At 36.9% G+C, this 27,707-nt stretch overlaps 1 protein-coding gene across 1 annotated transcript in view; it reads left to right on the top strand.

The window, feature by feature from the left end:
• Positions 1-27,707, top strand: part of spri (Src homology 2 domain-containing protein sprint) — a 946,527-nt gene that overhangs the window by 361,954 nt on the left and 556,866 nt on the right. The window lies entirely within an intron of this gene.

The raw sequence follows: 27,707 nt of genomic DNA, 5'->3' as shown, positions 1-27,707 counted from the left end.
ATTGTAATAATCCATTTACATATACATATACAAGACTTATAACTAATTTAAAATATAAATAAAGATATTGATTCCCAAAACTATAATTCCTAATAAAATTTTTTACAGTTTTTCCATGTTAATTTGAAATAGAATAACAAATAAAATTACGAATTATATGAACAGCCAGAAATTTTTTGTTAAACGTCAAGTACAGTCGGTGCAAAAAATTTCGGGCACCCTCCTATTAAGAACATAATATCATTAGACTGTAATGGCATATTACAGTTTCCCGGCTCGTTAAAAAAATTTTGTTTGAATAACAAAATTTTGTTGAATAGAATTAACATGTATTAATACTAATAAACTAACTACTCACTCATTCTCTCATACACTCAAATGAGACAGTGTAACATTCACTTTGGGTATTGAGATAAAAGTTCCCGTTTTTTGTCCTACAGTTGAAAGCTTAAGGTTCTGGAAATTGTTAGTTCACCTTTTAGGTCGCAGGAAAACACGAGGTAACCAGTTCGCAATGTTCCCATCGAAAGTGGGAAAATGTTCAATATCCCAGAGGGAAACTTTAGAGCTCATACTAACATAAGTAGGGGAATTGTTAGTGGGAATTAATATATTATCCTGCACAATCGGAGTCGTCACCGGATTTACCACCGACGACGTCGTAGCGGTGTTATAACTACCCATGTAAGTGAAAGGGATTCTGTTGGTCGTATTGAATATGTTGGGCTCCATCCCCGGACCAATCGCACCCGTGAACAACGACTCAGAATAGCACCCATCTCCTCTTCCCGGCAACACGATATTTGATTGTATACCTCCATGTAAGGAGGGAGCACTCACGCTAGTGACCGTAGTCGTCACAACACTCGACTGATTCGGCACACTATTAGAATTGAACCACGACTTTGGTTCTGACCGATGCATGGAGTAGTGCGTCGCAATATCCCGTGCATCAACCGACGTTAAATTTTCTTTTCCTGCGCCACGGGTAGTTGTTATAGCGGGTAATATTTCTGAGGAATCGCTACCGGGGAAAGGATAGGTTACCTCTGATTTTTCGCGACTAGATTTCGTCATTTCTTTTTGAATATTTACTATCTCGTTTTGAATTTTCGAAATTTTCTGGTCAGTTACTTCCAGTTTGGTTTCCAATGATAAGTCTGACAAGGTTGACTTTAAACTATCAATTTCGGCCTGCTGTGTCTCTAATTTATTGTTGATTTTATGCAATTTGGTATCCATTTGTTCGATTTCAGAATTTACATGATCTAATTTACCCTCAGTCTCCTGCTGAAATTGCTTTAGGGACTGCTGAGCCTCGCATCTGACCAAATCAATTTCAGTAGACGTTTGCTCCCTCAATGTAGTTATTGAGGAAGCAAAGTCCGAACATATGTTGTCGATTTTCTGGGTTAGTACCTCGAATCGAGATTCGGTTTCTCGTTTCGAGGTGTCAAATTTCTCATTTATTCACGTCTCATCTCTCGGCTATTCTCATCTATTTTTTCATTTATTTCGCGTCTCATTTCCCGGCTATTATTATTTATTTCGCGTCTCATCTCCAGGCTATTATTATCTATTTTCTCATTTATTTCGTACCTCATCTGTTGATTATCCCGATCTATTTTTTGTAACATCTGTTGCAATGATAGGAGGAGAGCGTCATTATTAGATGACCCAGTCTTCCTTTGCTCTTCTTTGGTTTTATCACCACTTGGATCCCCATCTTTTTCATCATCATCGAGGTCAGATATCTCCACTGGAGATATTTGGCCTCGGTTCTTCGGGGTACTATACCCTCGCTCACCGTCTGAATCGGGATGTTCATTTTCTTTCTCAGAGGATAAACTCATGGGTTCACGCGACTGGTGGAGCTTCCCCTCACATTCTTTGCAGTATTTAACTATCTCACCAGCCCGGACCTTTTCTGCATTTTCAGCAGTATCCTCTAAATTAATACAACTGAAATGAATCCATTTCAGCCCACATTCGTGACACCTCACTAGCCTACGAGAGACGCGAGCTCTTTTCTCACTACTTTCTAAAGTACATTGTGTACATGAGACTTCCGCGTTCTCGTGTGATACTACTTCCCTATTGGTTGCCATAGTTTCCATATAAGAAGACACAATATAAACACATGCAATTATATACTTATAAACTAACAATACTTATTATTCAGGTACTGTTCATAAATTAAGGACTCCTATCTAATTCCCTCCTTGGGTCAACCTCAAGCATTTTCAAATTTTAGAAGTCACTTTAGCAAATTCCTTCATTTCCCCCTTTCTACAGAGAGAGACAAAGATAGCAGAACAGCCAATGACTATAATTATTTAATCTCACTGTAACTTTTTAATTATGCACCTTTTGTGGCCAAGTCAATATGTGCTCGATCCTAAACAGTGTTTAATAAATAATTTCAGATTCATTACCAGGGAAAACAATTGTTTCCATGGTAACTATCCTGTCACGGTCGCCAAAATTGAAAGAAAACGTTAAAAAAAATAATGTAAACAGATAAATAAATGCAAAGTGCAATGTTCTGGAGAGGAGTCGCTAAAATTATTTTCTCTTTAACGAGGACGATTACGAAACATCACCTACTGATTGAAATCCAGATTATTCTCCAATAAAGTAAATTTCAATAAACTTTCTTGTTATTGTTAATTATTCCATATCGGACTCCCGAAGAAAACTCATCTAAACAACTTATTGACCGTGCTAATAGCGACTACTCTCAATCATGACTCCGTTTTCTTTCATTTAGAAATAGAAAAGAAAGAGAAGAAAGTAGAAGGGTAAAAGAAGGAGGTAGGAAAAGAAGAAAGAAAACAAATAGGGTATTTTAATAAGAAGCAGATTACTGGATAATTCCGGAAATATAGTAAAAGGTCGGGAAAGTCGTTGAAAGATGAATCATTCTTTGCATTCATTACGACGTTATATTTTACAGACACCCTGTTTCCTCTATCTACGCCCAGCCTATATACACATTTTATCATAACACTTTAAAATCTATAATCACTACAAACATTTCCCATTCCGATCACCGCACGACAACCTCACTCGAACTCAAGACTCTTTCACCACACACACAATACTATGTAATACTCGGTAGCTTTATTAAGAAGAAAGAAAAAAAAACAAAATCCTACGTATGTTCACTGAAATTAGAATTATCTGCGATAATGTTTAATGTTTATGAAATTCTGCAGCAACAATGAACTTCTGCAGCCACGAAGAAAAAATGGACATTTATTATAATTTCAAAGCGAAGAACTAGCATCATATCGCCCGACTTCTGTTAAAAATTTACGTATTGTTTATTTACTTAAATATTTAGATTTCTAGACTAGGCAGAATGCTGAAATTTTCAGAATATATTCATTTTGGGTCACTTGACCTAACTGTACATTCATATGGGCTGTGAATTATACCTTCTAGGTTTTATTTCGGAAAGAAAGGTCAATTTCATGAAAACTAAATCACTAAGCACCTCGACAGAAGAATGGCGGTTAGTACTAACTTTTGACACTAGGGCTAGCGACGATATAATCAACCCTTGAACAACTGAATGTGACCTTGTACACGGAATTATTGCACTATAATACGTTCACTGTTAAATATTGTGTATGAGTTCACTTAATGACGGAATAATAAAAAATTTATCGTATAGTAAATACTACACTGTCCATATTTAATTATCTCACACACTCTTTCATCACTTAACTATCACAATTACTACTACTAGAACATGTTTCTACATTACGAACACATACTACTTAAACTACAAGACACATCATGCCAATACACACCAATCATCACTATCATTAATACATGTTATACTAATAATTATACACAGAAAACATTCATATTTTACCATTTTAAATCGGCTCGAAAAGGAAAAGGAAAGAAAGGAACAGGGCCAACTGGCCCTTGTATTTACTAAATCACATTCTTAAGTGTTTAATCAATGCCCCCGAGGGGACGTATCGAAGTATTAGCTAACAATAGGACCCCTGCCCTGAAGGGGCAGGAACCCGGAACAAACTACATGTTCAACTCATCCCGCTGGAAGCCGTACTCCCAATTTGGGAGTCAGATAGGAGCCCTCTGCTTAATTTACACGTACATTGTGATTACTATTCTAACTACCACAAAATTAAATACCGCCATGTATGTAAAAAAAGAAATCACTCACTACCTACATAAACAAATCTATATATGGACAGGTCTTGTAACCCTCAATTATCAGGAAAATTGGAGGTGAAAATATAAGGGGAAACACTGATCTTCTGAACCGGTTTTAGGAAAGAAAACAGAAATCACACTACTTCGGAATCCTGTCCATAACGATCGGTGGATGAAAACATGGCGTCACTATATTGCCCTTACTATTTCAGCCTTTTTTAGTCCAGTTTTGACTATGAAATTTAACAGTTCATGGCTCCTCAAGACTTCCAGTGATTTTTACATGTTAATAAACACCCAAATATTACCTTGTTTGCAGCTTTTCAACTTTTTGAGCTAGACGATCCAAATCTAGTGTCTTCAGCGAGACGTTCCGGCATGGAATGGAATAATTGCGCCCTAATATCATAGCGTGGGTTTATCAGCCAATCAAAACTAAGCATTTTGGCGGTGGGGCTTTGAAACGAATAAAATTTGGTAAAATCTGGATTAAACTAGATTTTAGAAGGACCTAGGTATCTAAAAGAGAGGTGAAGGGTGGTCCTGAAAATTCTGTCGAATTTTAGATTGGTTATTTGATCTGGAAAGTTCCGTCCAATAGTGGATCTATATTTTCGGATAGCACTGACACCGTAAGAATTGTAAAATCCATTTACATATACATATACAAGACTTATAACTAATTTAAAATATAAATAAAGATATTGATTCCCAAAACTATAATTCCTAATAAAATTTTTTACAGTTTTTCCATGTTAATTTGAAATAGAATAACAAATAAAATTACGAATTATATGAACAGCCAGAAATTTTTTGTTAAACGTCAAGTACAGTCGGTGCAAAAAATTTCGGGCACCCTCCTATTAAGAACATAATATCATTAGACTGTAATGGCATATTACAATACTTCCGATGGATGAAAAAATAAAATTTAATTTTTACAATAATGTCTTCTAATTCCTTTATGACCACAAATTGCAGGTAAATAAATCCACTTGCAAATTAGCAATATTATATACCGTAACTTCTTAGCCGCCAAAACTGTTTCCTAAAGAAGAAAAGACACAAAAAGCACCTGTCAAGAGCAAGTGCTTCGAACTTTGACCTAGGATTTATGTTAAGAAAGTTCTTTTGTTCCTCTCTCTCGGAGATTTCCATCCCTTTTGGCCTTTGGGGCCGCTTATTGACAAAAAGTGCACACACGCTCTTAGGCAACGTCAGAAATTTTGAAAAGGAAACGGGTTTTTAATAATAATATTATTAATGATGATTATTATTAATATTATTATTATTTTGTTAACAATTGGGTTTACAACTAGGGTCTCATCTCTTTATCTTGCATGGGAGGTTCCGCAAGTCTGTTACGCCACTGGCGTCCCTTATTTTGTGTTTGTCTCTCTTTCCGTTTCGTGTGGATCTTTATTTTTGTGCTGTTAGACTTTTATATTAAGCCTTCACATTATGTAACCTTTTTAAATTTTTACAAGATCTTTTTTGAAAAAGGAGAGAATCTGCTTTCCTCTTATATCTATTTCTTACCATTGTTTGAACTGCTTAAGTAAGATCATTTTGTAACTTTTTATGTCATCCATTGTCCTCACAATAATAAAGTCGTCATTCTTAATTTATTTTATTCTCTTATATACAGTTTTGCTATATTTGTAACAAAATTGAGGGTTGCTCCAACGCCTTTCTAATTCTCAACCACCCCAACAACCATGTTTTGGGTTTCCTACTATTGCAGGAAAGGAAGAATTGCAGGTGATAGTGCACTTTTGGAGTCGTGTATACAACGAAGAAGAACCTATTAAGTTAGAAAACGCCTATAAAGTAACGTTTCATTTGACAACGATTTTGAGGTTGTTATTTTCCGCGAGTTATGGCCCGTTTCAGTTTCTTTGAGTTTAATGTCGCATGATTATGCCCATTAGGCTAAGGGAGATGATGATTAAGGCAAGTGAATGATGATTGAAGATTTAGTGGGAGGAAACGGAGGTACCCCGAGAAAGACCACGGACGCGATGTTATCCACTACAAACTTACTTGGCCGTCAGTCGAAACAGGGATCCCACGCACCAGAGGGAAGCACTCTACCACTGAGCCACCGTGCCTCTCTATGACCTGTTTCATAAAACATGAAGTTACAACTTGTCAAACATTTTAAAACACAAACATCAGTACAAAAATAAACCACATACAAATTCAATTGTGTTTACTTATGGTGAAGTTGTATATATTTGTTTGAATTTAACTTTCTTTTTTGGTGTTTGTGAAACGAGAGAGAGAGAGTTTAACATGGGACCTAAATAACATGTTTTTCCTCCGAGAATCGAGCCAGACACAAATAGTGTGTTTCTCTTGAATTTATCTCCGCATTACAAAAGGTCGGCGATTTGGTTTTCATTAATTTAAACCATCCATTTTTAAACTGTACATTACATTTCTCCCTTTTGAATGAAAAATATAATAAATAAATAAATAATAATAAAAAAACGTAATAGTCACAAACTGTTATTTTCGAAAAAAAAAAAAAGAGCACTGCATTTTTCAGATCAGGTTTCTAATTTAAATCTCACACAGAATGTACTTGAACCTGAACCCACAAAGTGGGGGTAATGTATATATTTCCTGAAAGCTTGGGTCAGGGTAAGATTAAAACCGGTTACCAAAATTGGGGAGGTCTCAAGCATTCCGCTTGAGGGCAGCACATTACTCATTCTTATTAACACCTTTAAGCGTGTCTTAAAGTCCGTTGCAACTCCGAAAAATCTGAAACGGTGGGACAAATATGAAAACAGAAAAACATGTCTTTCATCATTTCAAAAGTATAACGTATCAAAGTAAAATAAATTGTCCCAGGGTCCCAGATTTAGTCCAACTCAACATTTTTAAATGGAAAGGGGGGGGTCAACTTGCATATCGTATGAAAGTTGGTGTTAAATAAAAGAAGAAAAATCAAGTCACGACTCTACGATAAGCCTATGCAAAATAGCGGTGGGTCAAAATATCAACACAATCTTCATTGCAAAGTCTATGGCCACTCGTATGTATCTGAAACGGTGGAATAGGTGTAGAAACAAAAACACAGATATTTCATTATTTCAAAAGTATAATGATTCAAAGTAAAAAAAAAATGTTCCGGGGTCCCAGATAGGGTCCAACTCAAAATGTTGAAATGGAAAGGGGTTCAAGTTGAGTATCGTGTGAAAGCTTATGTTAAGTGAAAGAAGAGAAAACAAGTCTCGGTTGTTGACGAGAAAGCCTATTGCCACTCCTATTAATCTGAAGCGATGAGACAGGTGCAAAAACAACGAAACAAAACAAAAACTAGAATGTATCAAAGGAAATGACTCTGCCATTTTGCAATGGTCATCGACAGTCGAGACTTGTCCAATGTCCAATTCTATATCATTTAACACGAGCTTTCACATGATGTGCTTATTTACCCCCATTGGCACCTGAAACTTTTGAGTTGGACCCCGTCTGGGATCCTGCAGTTGAAACTGGGCTATTTTTTCCTTTGATACATTCTAGTTTTTGTTTTGTTTTGTTTTGTTTTTACACCTGTCTCACCGTTTCAGATTAATAGAAATGGCAATAAACTTTTTCATTAAGAAACGATATTTGTTTCCTCTTTTTTCACTTAACATAAGCTTTCATACGATACTCAATTTGAACCCCTTCTTATTTCGACATTTTGAGTTTGACCTCGTCTGGGACCCTGCAAGGGACCCTGGAACATTATTTTTACTTTGAATCATTATACTTTGAAATAATGGCATATTCGTGTTTTTGTTTCTACACCTATTCCACCGCTTCAGATACATACGAGTGGTCATAGACTTTGCAATGAAGATGTGTTGATATTTTGACCCACCGCTATTTTGCACAGGCTTATTGTAGAGAGTCGCGACTTGATTTATCTTCTTTTATTTAACACCAAGTTTCATACGATATGCAACTTGACCCCTTTTCCATTTAAAAATTTTGAGTTGGACCCCGTTTGGGACCCTGCGGGGACCCTGGGACAATTTATTTTACTTTGATACGTTATACTTTTGAAATGATGAAAGACATGCTTTTTCTGTTCCCATATCTGTCTCACCGTTTCAGATTTTTCGGAGTTGCAACGGACTTTAAGACACGCTTAAAGGTGTTAATAAAAATGAGTAGCTTGCTGCGCTCAAGCGGAATGCTTGAGACCTCCCCAATATAGGTAACCGGTTTTGATCTTACCTTAACCCAAGTTTTCAGGAAATATATACATTACCCCCACTTTGTGGGTTCAGGTTCCAGTACATCCCGTGTCAGATCAGATTCCAGGTGTTCTAGTATATCATTCGGGCTTCTCTTTGTATTTGAGACAGTTATCCAATGTACTTTTTATGCAACTTTGAAATGTAAAATAATGGTATAGATACAAATGTTACGACTGTAAATAATGCACATAATAATTAAATGACAAGAAGTGCTGATAAAATTATTTGTATGTAGACTAGAAATATTGGGTTTCTCGTAATGAAGTTTCAGTATTCCTAGTTGAGTACTAAAAATTTCAATGATGATAATTCCCTTTTCCAGTGTTGTCAATGGAAGAAATTCGAAGCCTTTTGCATCTAATTTTATTAATTCATGCCAATATTAAACAAAAAGTGTCTTTTCTTTCTTCAGTAATGTTGTCTTTTCTTAACCGCGTAACTTAAAACCACGAATTATCTCGGGATTTTTATTTTGCCTATAAATTATGATAACGAGAATATACGTGCAGAGCAAAGAAGACTGACTAAATTTAAGCAGCTTACGTTGCGCGCATTCGGCTACGTACATAGGTGTCCGCTAGATGTGGCCAACTTTCGTTTCAGCAGTTTTAGCTAGTAATTTTCGGTTCAGGCAATTAATTATTCAAATAATGACAGTAAAATGGTACATGTACATTGTATCAAAAATTAACTTTACTGCTTCTGTTTCTTCGAAATTATGGTATTTTCTTGCATAATATTACAAATTTCTGCAATATAAATTGAACTGCTGTTGTTACTCAAAGCTCGCAGAAGAAATTCTATTACATTTAATTTTTCATGCAATAGAGAATCGTGTTCGGTACGCTCGCGTGCTCGGTTACTACTTGTGTGCGATAATTTTGTACAACCAGGCACACCTCCATCAAAACGCCATCACACCAATCGAGACGCCGATGACGTCACTATCGATTACGATCAGGACCTCCCAAAACTTGAGTCGACTCTGAAACCGAAGTGGTATCCATTCAAACTAACAAACTACAATACTAAATTCGAAAATCCAAAACTTCTGCTCCAGCAGATCACTAAATATATTTAAAGGGAAGCTCTATCGAAAATTATCAAAACCCGGAATGGCATTATTATTCGATCTTCTGATCCTCAATTTGCAACTATCATTCGCAATAAATTCTCTTATGAGATTTTTGGTAAGCAAGCCAAACTTGAAAAGCTACAACCACCAACTGCTAAACAACCTCCGCCGCCTAGGAAAGCACCTTTCTTGTCTGTAGTTATCCGTGGCGTCGACCCTATCATCCAAGACGACGAAGTAGAGGATGAACTAAAGCTAGAAGGCATTGACGTCCATAAATGCATGCGTATTCGCAATAACCAAGGTTCGACCTACATGGTGAGAGTCCTAACAAATTCGCAAGATGCGATTGACACACTGCTTTCCAACGGCGCATACATCTTTAAGAAAACGCCATCATGTAGAATCTTCTTGAACTGCACAACCCTTACCGATTCAGTGTGAGAGGTGTCAAAAATATAACGACCATACTACGGCTAATTGTAAGAGAGCCTCGAAATGTGGTTATTGCTCCGGTCTCCATGCTACTAATCAGTGTACAAATTTGAAAACGCCACCTGTTTGTTCTGCCTGTCCTGAGAGTCACCCGACATACAGCTCTAAATGTAAATCGCGTACAGCACCTGACACCACAAAACCAAGTCTAGTTGTTCCAGTTCGGCTTCATACAACACAGCAAACTCAAATACCTCCTACACAAACGCAAGAAACTGTAACTGTGGCTCAGCTACTCTCCTTCATAACCATCGCTCTTCAAAACATACATCCATTTGATAGGCCACATGTTCTTCAACAAATCCAATATGCTGCCCGAAATGTTTTTCATATTAACCTCAATGCTACATACTCCGGACAATCTGTCTATTTCCATGCTGCCCCACTCGAAACAGCAGTCTAAGCATAAAGTGATCATGGAACTCGTGTTTATATTTCTTAATATCCGATCGCTACTAACACACAAGCTTTTGTTCGAGCATCTTCTTCTTGAAGAAAAAGCTAACGCATTTCTATTGAATGAAACATATCTTACATCCAAGCAAAGCTGTAAAATACCACAGTATCATCTTCTACGTCACGATAACACTGTTCCAGCACAACGCGCAAATGGCGGCGTAGCTATTGGTTATCCCGTTACTCCTGCCATCCGACATTTCCTCACATTTCGCCTTCCGGAATACCTTATAGTCACGACCTATTTTTGCCAACTGTATGTCATTTTGCAACCATCTATATACGTCCAGGTTCACCATATCCCATTTAACTTCTTTCAATATATCTCCAATAACTTTCGTAATTAAATCATTATGGCAGATATTAATATTCGTAGTCGGTCAGAGCGAGAGAAACAACAGTTCATTAACTTCATTGAATCAAACACGACAGGCATCATTCATCAACTACCAACGCACACACGACCCATCTCACAAACCACCCCAGACATTGCGATTATCTCCGCCTCCCTTCATAATCGATGTAATGTTACAGTTCTGGGGAATCTGGCTAGCGAACATTTACCAATTAAGTTAACAATCACGTGCTTAAAGTCTTCTCAAACCCTATCCAGTCATATGCTCGACATATCCTGCGTTTCGATAAAACAAACTGGGCCCTTATAGAACTGATATAGCTACTGCGTTGGCGGAAACTGCTAGTCCAGAAACCGAAGAAGCACCTTATACTACACTAGATACTATCAACACAGCAATTCAAAATGCCGGGGATAAATACATCCCTACTACCAAGCTTACTTCTCCATGCCGTTCTCCGTTACCTCCGCAATACTTACATCTCATACGACGTTCCAGAGCACCTTACAAAGAATATATCCATACCAGAAACGAAGAAGCTCTTCGTCATCATCATCAACTTCAACGCACCGTCTCCAACTACCTTAAAGCTTATAAATTACGCAACTGATAAAAGCCTGTAATTCCTTAGCCGAAACAGCTCATCCAACACAATACTGGAAGCGCTTCCATCAGCTTAAGGACAATCCACTCGTACTTCATATCCGTTAATAGATAAAGATTCCCCACTACAAGGTGACAAGGATAAAGCCGACACTTTTGCAACATATCTCCAGGGAATCTTTACTCCGTTACTACCTGCATACTCTCAGCGTCTTCATCCGGTTGAGAAACTTAATTTCGACACCTTTCGTCTTCAACCTGACATCTATGACACTCTCTCGCACAAGACAGCTCTTACTAAACCAATTACAGTAACAGATATCACTCGAACTGTCCAGAACAAGAAAAATACTTGTTCGGTCTCGATCGGATTAATTATCGACATATTAAAGAAGCGCCTTATGAGTTGCTTTATCTTCTTGCTCTCATTTATACATTCATCCTTCGGACAGGCTTTGTTCCTTGTGAGTGGAAGACTTCCAAAACACTGATGTTCCTAAAACCACACAAACCACCAAATACTGTTTCTTCTTACCGGCCTATTCAACTTACTTCTGTGTATTGCAAAATTCTTGAAAGAATCCTTGTCCGACGCCTTCATTCTTATTTAACAGAATGTAATATAATTCCTCTACATCAGGCTGGTTTCCGCCCCGGTTTTAGTATCAATGATCATCTACTTCGTGTGTCTAATATTATTACCAATCAGTTTAATACACAATTTCCATCTTGTCTAGTGATCTTCGACCTGGAAAAGGCATTCGATAAGGTATGGCATGCAGCTCTCATATATAAACTTATTCGTCTGACACTTCCCATATCATACATCAGGTTTATCTATAATTTTCTTCACAACCGTATTGCCTATGCCGCTCTTAATGACACTCTCTCGCACCCGATAATTATTCTCTCTGGAGTACCACAAGGGTCTGCCTTATCACCTTTGCTTTATCTTCTATGTGTAGCAGATATGCCACCATTGCCGCTGAACACATATTTTTCAGTATGCAGATGATACTGCATTTCTTACATTAGGCCGAACTATTCATCGTATAAGTACTGAAATTAATGCAGCAATTCAAACTTTTCTCACCTGGTGTACGAAGTGGCGTCTGAAACTCAACCCAGATAAAACACAAGCAATATTCTTTCTCCCGTCAAAACTCAGATCACGGGTACATCGAAATCCTTCACTACTGAATATCCAAGTAGATAACACGTGGGTTCATCCAGCTAAACATGTAACATATCTGGGAATTATTTTTGACCACCATCTCACTTGGCGCCCTCACCTTCAGAATGTAATACAGAAAGCATATAACAGGATTAACGTCCTCAAACGCCTCACGGGTACTACTTGGGGACCACGAGCTAATACCGTTCTTAACACCTACAAAGTATTCTTACGACCAGTCCTGACCTACGGATTCACTGCATGGATAGCCGCACTCCAGCATCATTATGAAAAACTGAAAATACTAGAACGACATGCCATACGAATAGCCTACAGAATAAAACTTCATAATCCTACTCAAGATCTTTACGAAATTATGCCTTTTCCACATCTTCTGTTTCATCTTGAAGCTTTACGGACGAAGTATATTACTAACAGATTCGAGTCCCGGCATCCCTTACTCCTCACCACAATGCAAGCAGACATCCCGTTCAATCCACCTCGCAAATTACTGGATACACCTTTGTCGCTACTCTTTGCACTTTACCGCTATACCCTATCTCCTGATCATCCGGATTTAGACGCAGTTGCAGCTTCTCATCATCAGTCGTTCCTCATTATATAGCACCTTCATTCTCTGCACATTAAGAACCTCATGTCTTAACAGGGTACCCGTTTGTCTTCATCAGATCCAGAGTTGGACAGAACATAACATTCATCTGTTACACTATCACATATGTCAGTGGTGCCCACCCCCCCTTATGTCTATGACGCACCTCCCCAATTGTCTATCCGTAGGTGTTCTTCCATGAAAAAAAATCTTATTTTCGATTAATTTTACCCCCCCCCTCATCAAACATATTTATATAGATTTTAACCCCCCCAAATATTTCAATGACACAGTTTGCGTCATAGCCCCCCCTTGTGGGCACCCTTGCATATGTGTTGTGTTGTGACAGTGCACTTCATGTTCCTCTTTTCATTTACTTCTCCCATTTTTTCTTGTTTTCAAACAATGATAAAATAAAAAAAGAACCTGAATAAAATGATGATTAAATCCCATTTAATGAAAATAAAATAGAACATCCTGCTCCTACTTTACGAACATCTCATAGTCCATCAAATGATAACTGAGCTCCAATGAATTATCTGTATAATCTCTTACCGCACAGAAGGTAACGGTGCTTCTAACGGTTGCTGGCTTTTCGCTGGCATAGGAAAAAAATCACGTTTTCTAGAGAACATTGATAGTAGCCTATGCTCCATTGGGTATTACAGCCTTCCATACAGAAATAAATATTTAAACACTGTTATTCCTGAAAATGGAGATTTTATAATGCAATTCTGACATTTATAATGTAATATTGTATTCTAAAATATTTTAAAATGAATTGACATGCATTAGAATATATATTTCCTTGGTTTTTGCATAATATTCTAGTATAATTTGGTAATACTTATTGTAGAACGTACATTTTCGGGATTTTAATTTTTTTGTGGGAAGTTTCCTCCTAAATTTTCATCAGCCTAAATTTCAATAACTTGAACAAACTTATACAACATGTTGTAAACGTTCGTTTTATCTTTATTTACACCAATTAAAATACCTTTATTTATATCTTGAACGAGTAGTCTGTACTCGTGGTTTTAAAATTGTCAGTTTTCAAGTGCCTATTTTGAGCCTAAATTTTGTGTAATTTTAATAATTTTGTGTAATTTTAATAATATTTGCTTTAACTCACTTTCACCTTCAATGTAGAATAAAAATAAATTTAAAAAATATAAAATTTGGAACTTTTGCAAAAAAAAACTGTACCGGTAAGTAAGCGGTATGGAAGAAATTCGAAGTCTCTTTGTAATAATTGATGCTAGTATTGAACAAAAATATGTTTTTAGTAATGTCTTTTCTTAAAGCTGTCTTTCAGATGTTTCGAATAAATAAAATTGAAATAATTTCAACCACATGTTAATCCGTAGGAATAAAGTAGAAGATCAATTTATCCACAACATAAAATCGTTCATTTTTACAGAAAAATATTCAAGCTAAATATACTATTTATAATAATTGTAGATTAATGGTTAAATTAATGAACTCATTTTATTAATAATAGCAGAGTGAAGATTCTCCTTAAGGAAATAATAAATTATTTTAAAAATTAATGTGAGAAATTGTTCTTAAAATGGTTTCGTGTCACCGCTGTTCTGGTAGCTAGAATTCCCAATTCATTCTCCCATCTACGGTAAGTTATTGGTAAAATTTGTTGTCTTAACTGAAAATTTAGTATTCATTGATTGATTTTACGTCCCGTTCAACAGCGAGGATATATGAGACGTGGACATACTGATTAACATGGATTCCGAACCACATGAGCTCCCGCCGGGAATCGAACCCGGGTCTCCCGCGCCATGAAAATTTAGTATTGTTCTTAATGATCTATCTTAACTGAAGTAGAGAAAGTAATTCTATGGTTATTTCTGACTCTATGGTTAGTTATTGAGTTGGGTGCTAGTGACATTTTTTGGTTTCAGGTGGGAGACAGCACAGCTACTGAGAACTTACTATCCTGTCCTGACTGAATTATTAGGAGCATATCTAAGAGACTGAGTCGTCATCCTTTTATAAGAAGGATAGCCAGGACAATTAATGATTTCGGGGGGGGGGGAGGCTTCGGGAGAAAATTCTCCCAGAGCCACGAAATTCCCCTCGAGCCATTTCCCCGATCGGACTGAACCTGGATTACCAAGCCCCGGTTTGTACAAATCCCCCAAATCCCCCTCCCCTTTACCCGGGGGCAAAAGCTTCTCAAGAAAATAAGGGTTTCATACTCCAATTCATGGAGAGTCTGTACCGTGCTTTGAGTGGCGTATGGCCATACATTGTTCTGCAACATGGGGACTCAATGGCCGTTGAGCATTGTTGGATGCTCGTGTACAAGTCTGCGCTGCACTCAATATATTCAGCCTGTAATGATCTACAGTAAGATTTTCGCATCGATGAATCAGCCCCATCATACCATACCTCCAATAACGTCGTCTGGCGGTGAAGAAGTGGTTTTGGAAACCATCTTGGATGTAGATCAGGATCCAACCTCTGTCCTAGTGTTGCTCACGAGACGAGACGAGACGAGACAACAAATAAAGTTTCCTCGTAAATTTTTAGAAGGCTCGTCTCGGTTCTCGAATAATTCTTTCCCTCGATTCTCGAAAGTTTTTCTCATCTCGTTTTTTTTTAAAAAAAAAGTTATGTATAAAATGTATGCCTTAATTTTTTTTTTTTTTTTTTTTTTTTGTTAATTTTATTTAGAAGTTATCAGTCCTTCCGCGTCATGAAAAGTCCACGGACGGTGTGATACTATATAACAACATTTAAACTATATTTATTATTGGAGTTTATTGGGTAATGTCTTGCTTACTCGTAAACGTTGATAAATACTCTTCATTGTGTTCGTACTATCACTTGAGTTACATATATATACACTTTATAATGAATCATGTAACACTAGAAACACGTGTTTGAGTTCTAAGACTTGGATGAACTAGTATTACCCACAAAAAAATCGTGAAATTTCTTGTCTCATTTCAAAAATGAGACGAGTATTTTCATGTTTCTATTGTACTTTCGTGAGTAATAGTTCACCCAAGTCTTGGATTTCAAATATTGTTTTTAATATTGCATGATTGATAGTATAAAAAAAAAAAAAACAATAAATTGGTAAAGTGGTACGAAATGTCTCGTCTCGTAAGCCTGTTAAGCAAGTCTGTTTACGATTGTTGTCCATTTTTCATCAGAAGTACAATAAAAGTGAGAGGGGGAACGCTTCTGGATGACGTTCCTCCACTTCCAAAAATATCTCTGACATCCATCAACTTCCTAAAAATAGAATGGGCAAAGATATGAACGGCATGATGTCATCCGTCCCACTACTTTTTCAGATCCACTTTTACCCGTAATCAGAAGTGACAATTCGGTACAGGAACTTACCGATTTTTTCATACACTCAGGAACTACACACTTCTGGCGATCCTTGTTGACATATGTCATCTCATATGGTACCCATTAAGTCAGTGGCGTAGGAAGGGGGACCCAGAGGGGCCGACCCCCTCCCAAAGAGGTCCGACAATGTACTTTGGTACTTTGACGTTTGTAATTTTATATATATTTTTATGTTTATAAATTTCTTTGTTTGTAATGTTTCTATATGTACCTATAACAGCACTTCCCCCCCCCCCTAAACACACATCCTGGCTATGCTACTGCATTAAGTCCCAAGTCTTTTAAATTTGACGATTCGGAGGAAACCGCCAAACGACAATGGTATTTGTGTTGCTGTAACTCGTGTGCAATTGCACCTACACTCTTCCGAGAACCCACTTTCACCGTGTTACTAAGGAACTCATAACAGCATGCTTGTTCGTTGGTGGCGGCTGGACACAGTCACATAATTTTAGAAACCAATCGAAATACTAATGCGTTTATTCTTATCCCTTTCTTGGTTCAAAAATAATGTTTTTCATGCATAAATGTACAGGATGAACTCATAAATCAAAATCATTCGCAGTTGTGTCTTGATCATGGGATGGGACAGTTTTACATGATCTTGTTAAGCAACTCATTGCTTCCTGACTGACTAAGTACCTCAGCCTGCTTTTTTGAACGTGTACGTAGTTAATGGCGTTGTGCGCGTAACCTCAGTCCATCTGTTTAATTTACGTTGGGTTATTTTTTACTAGATTTAAAAATTGTACATTTCAATCGCACTAACCCAATATGATTTTTAGCCCCCCACTGTGGCCTGATAAGTAGCACGCACGCCTTTTGGTCTGTGGAATCTCAGTGTTGACAGTCTTGAAATTTGAATGCAATACGGTGGTTCGAATAGTCCCTTAAACTGTAGATTAACGTCTAACGTCTTAAACTGTAGTATGGCGTTGAAAACGGAACATAAAGTCCAATCCAACTGTATAATTGAAGACTGCAAGAAGGCAGTGCAAGAAGGGAAGAGCTCCGGAATGAAACACTTTAACCTCCAAATTTTTTGTAAAGACATGTTTTATCCTTCTTTACAAAATGTTTGGAGGCTAAATGAAAATAATAGTTTTTAATAGTTTTAATAGTTTTTTTTCAGTTGAGAATCAAATGTAAAATTGGATCTGTCCTCTTCTTGCACCGATGTGTTCAGCTGTTAGTGTTTCCAAATATATACAGCATACTTTCCAATAAAACTTAATAATATTCAGAATTATTATTTACGTGTCACGAATTGAAAGAAATGACGATGATTACGGCTGGCAGATCCTGTGGTGTGGAAAGGCTCAACCCCCAACGTAATGGGCCCCTCAAGTTACAAAACTAGTTACACACTGGGCGTGTTTCTTAATTCTACGAAGAAGGGAATAGTGTCACCGTCATTAATATTTGAATGTATAATTTTTTACGATGTATGTTTTTTAAACATTTATGGTATTATTATTATTATTATTATTATTATTATTATTATTATTATTATTATTATTATTATTATTATTATTATTATTATTATTATTAATGCTCTTTCTTTTTTTCTTTTTTATTTAGGTAAGTTCGCCACAGTTTGTTTTGCAGTACATAACTTCTTCTCATGTAGTAGCTGGGGTATGTTGCTGTACTTTTAACGCCCTTCATGTGTTCTGCTTATTTTGTCGCTGTGCCTCGATAAACACTTGTTATATTTTTGTCGAAAATGAGTTATACTGCTAGCAGAAAGTCGTGTTACACTTTCCCTTGTATTAGTTTGGTCGTAATGAGGTAACTAATGTAAATGATGAGAAAATGCGTTTCTTGCTTTCCTGGAAAGCTACCAGTACTTCACATAGCGGTTTCTCGAGGCACAGCGAAGGTTTTTTTTTTCTTTTTTTTAATGTCTTTTGGGTCACTTGTGTAAAACGTCATGTTCAAAGAGTCGTATCTTTGGTAAAATACTTCTATAAACAAATATATTACCGAAGTATTGTATTCTTGAAATGAAATGAAATCTTTGAGTTTTACGTCCCACGATTATGCCGGTTAGGCTAAAGGAGACGGTGATAATGAGTAATGAATGAAATGGTGGAATGAAGAAAGTGGGAGGAAACGGGAGAACCCCGAGAAAACCCACGCACACGGTGTTTGTCCACCACAAAGTTCACTTGGCGGGAGCAGGGTTTGAACCCGAGACCCCTAGCACCAGAGGTGAACGTAGTGTATTCTTGTTTGTATATCACTCAAAATAGCACTGATAAATTCCCTTATCATCCATTAGGCTACATGATTCGAGATCTAGATTTTAAAGAACGATCTAACGAAGTACTCTTTCTTTCGTTTTTCTATTTGTTAATCGGTGACAAGCACCTTCACACGATTTGAACAAGTACCTAGTGGTAGAGCGTTCACCTCTGGTGCTTGGGGCCCCGGGTTCGATCTTAGCCTCCGCCAAGTGAACTTTGTGGTGGACAAACACCGTGTGCGTGGGTTTTCTCGGGGTTCTCCCGTTTCCTCCCACTTTCTTCATTCCACCATTTCATTCATTATTCATCATCACCGTCTCCTTTAGCCTAACCGGCATAACCGTGGGACGTAAAACTCAAAGATTTCATTTTTGAACAAGTACCTCCACCACAACAAGAAATCCCTGCTAAAATAATTTTCCCTCACTATCTAGATTCGTTTAGACGGAAATTGGCACAACGCGATTTTCTGTTCCTCCAAAAAATAAGTATTGCGATGGAATTTTGCTTCTAGGCCATTTTGCCAAATGGACAGAACCATTCTAACAAACATAATTACCTCTTCATTCTCTCTTCTGATCAAATTTGTAATTTTGTTTCTCATTTATTGTTTGCATCTTTGTGTCTATCTAAGTATTGTACTGAAAGATAAGTATAAGATTTATGAGAATATATAGTTGTCCCAAAATCAAAGAAGACATAAGACGGGTTATCAAAGTTTAATCGAGAAAACTTGTAAAACTTGATGTTTAGAATTTGAGAGATGCTGCTGAGCCCAGTGGTACAGTGGTATTTTTGTGAGTCTATGTTCAAAACCCACTATATTATTTTTCAGTATGGGAAAACTAATAAACATAAACTTGTATTTGAAATATTCAAAACATTGTATCTATATTAAGAAATGTCACACCGGGGATCAAGCAAATGAATGTTTGAACTGGAGTAGTGCATATCATTAACCCTTTTAGGATTTTTGGGAACTTTTGTTACCATGGCGTAGTATCGTCTTTGACCGCTTATTTAGGCTTTATAACAGGTATTTAATCCAGTTTTTTTCTATTAGTCAAGTTAAGGATGGTAAAAAGAACAACCCAGATGCGTTTTGGAACCGGATGGTCAACTTGGCGGCGCGGGAGGGGCATGACTTTTTTTATTTTCTTTAAGGCAAATTTCAAAAAACTTTCACGCCTTTAGTTTCACGACATCAGATTGAAACTTTGCATGTAAATTATGTGTACCTTTGGGTATTTCTCAAATTTTTCTGAGATCCCTACGTGAACCCGGGACTGAGCCCGAGGGTACGCAAGTGTTCCAAGGGAATAATTTTTAAAGACATTTCCAGTTTTCCCCGATTTTCCGATTCAGATATATGGTACAGACATGCGGGTGGTCCCGTTGAAAAGGGCTTATTATACTAAAGAAAATAACGTTTCCAGAGAGAGAAACTAAATTCAGACCTTCAACAATTTTTTCTGCCCTTTGTTTTCAAGATACAAGATTGAAATTTTGCACACATATTGTGTACATAACAAAATATTTTCAGAAAAAAAAAAAAAATCAGATCCCTACGTCAACCCAGGCCCGAGCCAGAGGAGGAAAGTGTTTTGGTGGAATTTTCCAAAAAAAAAAAAAAAAAAAAAAATCCGGGTTTTCCCCTAATTTTCCGGTTCAGATATATGATACGGACATGTGAGCGGTACTATTGGAAAAGGCTTGTTATACTGAAGAAAATGACGTTTGAACCATGACTCTAGGTCAAATAGGAATGACGCAGTACATTTTTGAAGTATATATATTTGAAAAATGGGTCACCTTCAAACCTTCAAAGATTTCTCCCGACCTCAGTTTTCAAGATACAAGAATGAACTTTTGCACACGTATTATGTATATAACATTGTATTTTAAAAAATCATTGTTCGTATTTGTTCTACTGCCCATTGCAAGCTTTCTTCCGACCACTCCGCTCGTTGAGACATTCCTTGATATATCCACAGAATTATCTGCAAAGACAAAACGTTTGTTTTGGTTGTCAACTAGGATACTTAGTGGAATATCCTAGTCAACAAAGGATACTTATCGCCATAGGCGCCGACTTGAAGAAAATATTGGGGGGGGGCAAAAACAATAAATAAATAAATAAATAAATAAATAAATAAATAAATCTTAATCATATTCAGCCGTTTTCTACCAACTGCTTGATGAAGGCTCCATTGCCCCCAATATAGGCTCGAGTATCTTCATACCGAAGGCGCAATAAATTGTTTAAAGTTGCTTGTTTCATCACTATGTCCTCGTATTGCAAGCCCTTGTACAGTTAAATAACGGAGAGAGAATATGATTTTTAGTAAGCAGTTGCGGCTTTCTCTCATTTGCTTCAATTTTTAGTTAGAAATATTGCCAAGCTCATCCGCTTTGAGAATTTTCTTTTCTGTTCCTGTTGGAACACCGCTTTCATTTTGACTCATGACAGTACTAATACTAGGTTCAGGTTCAGTTTCACGACATGTAAATTAAATAACTTTTTTCGTCTTTTGGCGCATTGATCTTAACTTGTCATATCAGTGCTACCAGTGTTTTTTGAAGCTTCAGTGCTCTATTAAACACTGTTTTGAAAACGGCGTTTTCTATCGAATAAGGAGGTTGTTTCTAATTTTGAATTAAAGGCATGACGAAGTTTAGAACAAAACTTGTTGCTCCTCTTTGTTAATTCTTTCTCGGCTGGACTATATTGGAGGGGCGAGAACCCCACCTTTAAATATGGAGGGGGGGGCAAAAGTTTCCTGCCCCCCAAAGTCGGCGCCTATGCTTATCGCTGTAACAAAGGGAAGGGTACACACACTACTTCTATCACCTTGTGGTTTTGGCGCCGTAACAGACATACAATCCTCTCTCTGTGCTGTGCGCATTTCCCTTCTATCTCATGGCGTAAGTTCCGAGCAGTGTATTTGTAGGTATCTTCGACGCATAGGCATCTCTCCCTCACCCACAATATAATACTGACCCTTTCTCATAATGTGAGTTTCACGTTACTCGTACTGCCTTGAGATCCTCTTTACTGCCGTTGTCAGAGTTGATTTGTTTCTGACAATGTTTACTCATGGTTGGTTCTATATGATAGATTTTTAGTGAAAACAAATATTCGTTATAATGCCCCTTTGTGGTCAAGGAGCTAAGGCGTCACGACAATTGCGACCTATAGGAAAATAGTCTGTCTTAACTGGACAACTCTAGTGATACTTGTGGTTTACTATTGAAAGTGTTAAAATAGTATTGAAATTCCATGATTTTAAAAGAGTAACAGAACTACTACTATTATTATTATTATTATTATTATTATTATTATTATTATTATTATTATTATTATTATTATATCAACTTAGCAATATTGATGATTAAATACCTGTTTCTCTCTCATTTCCAAGCCTGAAACTGCCAAAATAGTCAGAATCTCGTTCTAATGCGCAGTTATTTTTAAATGTTTAAGATCAGTGTTGATCTTCACTTTATGGATATTTTTTTTTCCTTTTTACAATTGTATATCTAGTACTGCTATTACATATCATACACGAACAATAATAATAAGGTATCAGCATCATTATGTGCCGCCAGTTTCACCGGAGGAAGTGCATTAATTCAACTTCTTAACGTGGGCCGAAGTTTCCAGGCATTTTCTGGAATCATTAGTAACTTCGTATTCTTGAACGATTCTCTCAACTCACATCCATTTGTATGTATCCTTTCTTTCGTCTGATCCTTTTTAGGGTAAGTTCCATTCTCATAAACGTCTGTTTGTGCTTTCTGCTTTCGACTTGAGACAGCTTTAACCTTCAGATAGGGTTTACGGAGCAATGCATTTATCTTATTATTTTATGTCCTGTCTCCGTAAGATAAGTTCATATATTCACAGGAATATCTTTGGTTTTCAGCAGCAGTGAACAAAATAATCCAAGAATTCTAACTTATTATTAGTAGGAGCTTCAATATGGATGAATAATCAACATTTATTCTGGTTATTCATTCTGGAAATATTTTTTTTTTCTTCGTGCTCTCGAAATCAGAATGAGTGACTAACGTAAATTGCGTACTACACCTCTTGAACACGATGTAAAGAGTTTGACGATCCTGTTTCATTGGCCACTGACTGGCCGTGTTTCGAAGATGCAGTCCTTCGATTGATTGACTGCTTCTCGAAGATGCAGTCATGTGGTTTTGTAAATATAACACACAACAAATATTTTGCTGCCTTAATCTTCTCAGCTATGTATCAGGATGTCATATAGCTTTGTGTAGTTTTCTCACTTTAACAGTCTTCGCTTTTTTTTTTTTTTTTTTTTTTTTTTTTTTTTTTTAAGAAATTTAATATGAATTTATAAAGTAATCGACAACGTGGTCGCAATTGTCTCAAGTCATATTTTTGAAATGATCGCATTGTCTCGGGTTTTCACATAATCGCGATTTCCGCAAATTACAATTGTCATATATTTACAACTAACATATTCTAGTGGGCAATGGAACACTTTGCTTTACCGCTAGCCACCAATTGATGAGACGTTCCGACGCCATTGTTTCTCGCACCTTCACACAAGTTTAGTAATGAACCAAAGTGTTCTTTAGAAAACTGTTTAGCGAAAGTCTTTGCAAAAACCCAAATGTAATTCAAGCGGCTAAATCACAGTCAGGAACAACAACTCAGCTATTAATCAATATAGAAGAACTTAGCTTTACAAGATACGTTGGCCTCGATGACTTAACTTCAGACAGCTGATAACCGTTATCCTGTCAAAGACTTGCTAGTCACTAATCCACAATGTACCGGTACTTCTTACTACATAGCTGCAAATTAGAGTCTATATTCCTTACAGAGTGGCTGTTTTTATTAGTTTCTATGAACAATACAGGTTCTATGAGTCAAGTAGAATTCCATGAGTACAAGAAAAATATAGCTTACGTAAAAAAATATATCAACTGCAGAGCTTCTATACATATGTCACACTTTTCTAATCACAATTGATTCTTTAATAATTGGGAGGACAAAAATCAGATCCAGATACTGTTAAGATATCTAGGATGTTGCCTGGATACTTGGTTACGACTTAAAAGATGTAAGAGGTTAGTTTTCTTACCTATAACTCACTGCTTCGCAGTCTGTGGCGCTATTTATAGGAACTTAGTCCAGCAAAAAAAATTTACTAGATTTCGCCCAAAGTGACTAGGATAGTCTGCAACCAAACCAAGGAATAGAAATGTTCGTGAATCAAATAGGTTAAGATATTAATTTGGTATCTGGCTGTTAGAAGAAAAAATAAATCACGCTATCTAAATTCAGTTTGCTCCTATTTACAAGACCACAGTCTAGCCAAGATTCAAAATTACTCAAGTGAAAACCAAAGCCCTGGTCATAGCTAGTATCTACCTACGGCTATGCACCTACCAAACTACTCACGAGGAATCCGATTCAAGTGTGACACGAAATTATGGACGAATTTATGCGCAAACGAAGTGTTTTTGTATACAATTAAACCCATTAGAGGGAAAAATCCTCGATCTCAACCGTCCCGGAGATATAGAGGGATAAGGAGAAAGCTGTTCTGATATATTGTAGATTTTCGGCTATGTTGCGAATGGACGTGTTTGAAAATTGCATTGAAACGTTAAGAAAGATGCAGCAGAGCGAATAAATTAGGTGTTGAATCTTAAAGTGAGTAGCATAGCTTTTACTCGGAGCCGGAAAAAAGAAGGGGTTTAAGGAATAACAAACGCCATTGACACGAAGAACAAAATTTATGATATTACTTGCTAATATATCATTTCTTCAGTTCGTAGAAAATGAGAAGAGGTAATGAGAAAATGTATAAATCACATTGCCAAAGGAACAGAGTCGTTAGTATGTGAACAAAAATACAAGATCATATTTTTTTTGCAAAAGTGCTACAAAAAACAAATCAAATAATATGAAACATAAACACATATTGTTGCAAACGTAAGTACGACAGTGTGTAGTTGTATTACATATATTAAAACGCAAAGTATGAATCAATAAACAAAAATAGTATTTTCCACTTAAAAAGCAAAAACCTGTACGCTTTATATACTGTATATCACAGGTAACATCACTGTATGATCGGTTAATAATTGTAGAAATTATAAATGTTTGGAAAGTTCGGACAGCCACCATATTTTACATTATTTTTTATCATATTTGACTGATGATGCTTTTATTTTGACTGCTGTACCAAGAAACCTATACATAGACACTTTACACGGAACTCCGGTATTTCTGCCTTCCCAGTGCAAAATATTCTTCCCCTAGAATTTTTATGAAGGGAAAAAAGTGTAAAATTTTCCATATAATTATGCGTACAGTCCAAACTTAACATTTCCGTGTAATTAAGCTTACAGTACAAATTTCATGTCTATTTTTCTCACAATTTTATGGGTTGATAGCCCTGTGCTCTAAGCGCTCCATATGATAAACTTAAGCTTCAGCAATAATTATAATAGAAAGCAATGGATATATGATACGAAGCACTGTATTTTTGTTTCTCAATTAATAATTGTTTCAGAATTTGTTTCTCGACTAATATCGATCTTTTCATTTATTTTTACAAACCAACCCATTTTACTACCAATTTTCCATATATAAAAAGTACCGCTCCCTCATAAAGGAGAATTTAAAAAAATGCTAGGATACGTTCTGTTTATTTTCAATAAAGAGTTAATACGCTGAATTTCAGCTCCGTAAGTTTAACGGCTTGCGAGATACTCAATTTTTTCGCGAAAATTCGGACCCCCACTATCCCCTTAGGATATGTACTATAATGAAAGCATTATAATAACATCCCACTTTGGGTTAAGGCCTAACTATATATACCAAAAATCATTTCATTTGACTTTGCAATTTGGCCGTCATGATCAGGCGCACATAGTTACATTCATTTTTTATATATATATATATAATGTATATATTACAGTAATTCAAAAATGTATTTTTTTTTCAATAGTTAGTTCCTCTAAAAACTCACAGGCTGTCTCCCGAACCCTAAGTAGTAGTATAAGTCCTATTGCTATTATTACAATTACAAACATCAATATCCAAGAATGGCTCAAGTTGTTTTTACACCTAGAGATACTCATCTCAGGTAATTAAACAGAAACAAATGAAAAAGGAAAATGGAGGCCTTGAAAGTAAAACGTAGACAACTTGACCAGTGTTCAGAAGCATATTTTTAATCACGCTCGATTCTAGCCATAGGAGCTAAATACGCGGTTTTGATTGGTTGAAGTTATCTGTTCCTCGACACGTAGCATACATATAGCAGAAATCAATTGACTGCTGTGTTGATCTTCGTAGCCGCGCGTATTAGAGCAAGGGACTAGTAATAATGATTGCTTTTGGCGTGGGTTGAAACCCAGCCCGAGGCAAGGCTTTTTTTATTTTTATATTTTATTTTTTAAATTTTCATAACACTTTTTTCATTAAAATAAGATGAAAATAATACTCAAAAAGTGATTTACTTACGTTATGCGTGCAGTTTTGCTATACGATTGAGTTGATTTTGAGTTTAACGTCCCGTTCAGCAGCGAGGCTATATGAGACGTGGACCTACTGATTAACGTGGAATCCGAACCACATGAGCTCCCGCCGGGAATCGGACCCGGGCCTCCCACGCTAAAGGCGCGTACGCTAACCGCTTAGCCACGGAGGAGCCCAGTTTTGCTATATGAATCCATATAATAAGTACTAAAGCAGTAGTTGTAATAGAAGTTGAATTAATTTTGAGTTTAACGTCCCTTTCAGCAGCAAGGCTATATGAGACGTGAACCTACTGTTTAACGTGGAATCCGAACCACATGAACTCCCGCCAGGAATCGAACCCGGGTCTCCCACGCCAAAGGCGCGTACGCTAACCTCTCAGCCACGAAGGAGCTCCGAGTAGTAGTAGTAGGAGGAGGAGGAGTGGGAGTAGTAGTACTAGTAGGAACGGGTTAGAAGCCCCGCAGGGCTCGTTTTGTTCCACCTTGTCTGCCATGATATAAATTTAACCCCAGTTGCTTTTTCAATTTTCTTCTTCAATTCCAACAAAGTGACTATTTTCTTCTATTACTATAATACTATATATATATATACTACAATACTATAACATACTATAACAAGGATTGGACAATCCCAAACTGCAACCAATCAGAAACGTCTATTCAGTTCCTATGGCTAGGGTCGAGGGTGAATAAAAATGCTGTAGACAGAAGGTGCTGTCTACAATGCAGTGAGCAGACTGGGTCAATAGATCAGAGTGAGTGGGTCATGATGGGTGGTGGGTCGCAATGGATCACAGTGAGTGATGGGTCGCAGTGGGTCGCATGTTGTTGACCCACTCAGAAAACTCGTCCCACCGACCCACTAACCCACTCCAACTCTGATCACAGGAACTACTTACAAAAACACTTGAAGATTTACGCCGAGCAGTTCAGAATAAACGACGCGGAGGTGCAAATCGTCGAATTTTGCCTCTTCATGACAAACCGTCTGCACACACATCCCATCTTGCGCAGACTGCTATCACAGAACAGGGAATGATTCAACTTTTCCACCCACCCTACAGTCCTGACCTAGCCCCAAATGATTATTATATGTTTCTCATTTGAAAAAATACCTCAGGGTCAGCGATTTTCAAGCGACAAGGAAGTAATGGATGCTGTGATTTAGTTCTTTGACTCCAAGGAGAAACCTTTTTTTATGTTGAAAGCATTGAGTCACTTGGAACAAAATGTAGACGATGTGTAGAACTGGAAGGTGATTACATTAAAAAATAATAACGTTCTTTTTTCTCAGCTCATTGGTTTTCTTGTTGGCC

This window comes from Thermobia domestica, chromosome 9 (assembly GCF_964235325.1).
Source record: "Thermobia domestica chromosome 9, izTheDome1.hap1.1, whole genome shotgun sequence".
In the NCBI taxonomy this organism is placed as follows: Eukaryota; Metazoa; Arthropoda; class Insecta; order Zygentoma; family Lepismatidae; genus Thermobia; species Thermobia domestica.
The sequence above is the reverse complement of the archived record's forward strand: the minus strand, read 5'-3'. Positions and strand labels throughout refer to the sequence as shown.